The 956-nt window shown below is 51.4% G+C and overlaps 1 non-coding gene across 1 annotated transcript in view; it reads left to right on the top strand.

Moving 5' to 3' along the window:
- LOC124733676 overlaps window positions 1-956 on the top strand; it is a 1,909-nt gene continuing 953 nt past the window's right edge. Inside the window, exon 1 of the ribosomal RNA XR_007009069.1 lies at window positions 1-956. This exon is cut by the window's right edge and continues 953 nt beyond it. This is a non-coding gene — a ribosomal RNA (small subunit ribosomal RNA).

The following is a 956-nucleotide window of genomic DNA, read 5'->3' as shown; positions in this document are numbered from 1 at the left end:
TCCCTGGTTGATCCTGCCAGTAGTCATATGCTTGTCTCAAAGATTAAGCCATGCATGTCTCAGTACAAGCCGCATTAAGGTGAAACCGCGAATGGCTCATTAAATCAGTTATGGTTCCTTAGATCGTACCCACGTTACTTGGATAACTGTGGTAATTCTAGAGCTAATACATGCAAACAGAGTCCCGACCAGAGATGGAAGGGACGCTTTTATTAGATCAAAACCAATCGGTCGGCTCGTCCGGTCCGTTTGCCTTGGTGACTCTGAATAACTTTGGGCTGATCGCACGGTCCTCGTACCGGCGACGCATCTTTCAAATGTCTGCCTTATCAACTGTCGATGGTAGGTTCTGCGCCTACCATGGTTGTAACGGGTAACGGGGAATCAGGGTTCGATTCCGGAGAGGGAGCCTGAGAAACGGCTACCACATCCAAGGAAGGCAGCAGGCGCGCAAATTACCCACTCCCGGCACGGGGAGGTAGTGACGAAAAATAACGATACGGGACTCATCCGAGGCCCCGTAATCGGAATGAGTACACTTTAAATCCTTTAACGAGTATCTATTGGAGGGCAAGTCTGGTGCCAGCAGCCGCGGTAATTCCAGCTCCAATAGCGTATATTAAAGTTGTTGCGGTTAAAAAGCTCGTAGTTGGATTTGTGTCCCACGCTGTTGGTTCACCGCCCGTCGGTGTTTAACTGGCATGTATCGTGGGACGTCCTGCCGGTGGGGCGAGCCGAAGGCGTGCGACCGCCCCGTGCGTGCTCGTGCGTCCCGAGGCGGACCCCGTTGAAATCCTACCAGGGTGCTCTTTATTGAGTGTCTCGGTGGGCCGGCACGTTTACTTTGAACAAATTAGAGTGCTTAAAGCAGGCAAGCCCGCCTGAATACTGTGTGCATGGAATAATGGAATAGGACCTCGGTTCTATTTTGTTGGTTTTCGGAACCCGAGGTAATG

This window comes from Schistocerca piceifrons, unplaced genomic scaffold (genome assembly GCF_021461385.2).
Source record: "Schistocerca piceifrons isolate TAMUIC-IGC-003096 unplaced genomic scaffold, iqSchPice1.1 HiC_scaffold_1405, whole genome shotgun sequence".
NCBI classification, from domain to species: domain Eukaryota; kingdom Metazoa; phylum Arthropoda; class Insecta; order Orthoptera; family Acrididae; genus Schistocerca; species Schistocerca piceifrons.
The sequence above is the reverse complement of the archived record's forward strand: the minus strand, read 5'-3'. Positions and strand labels throughout refer to the sequence as shown.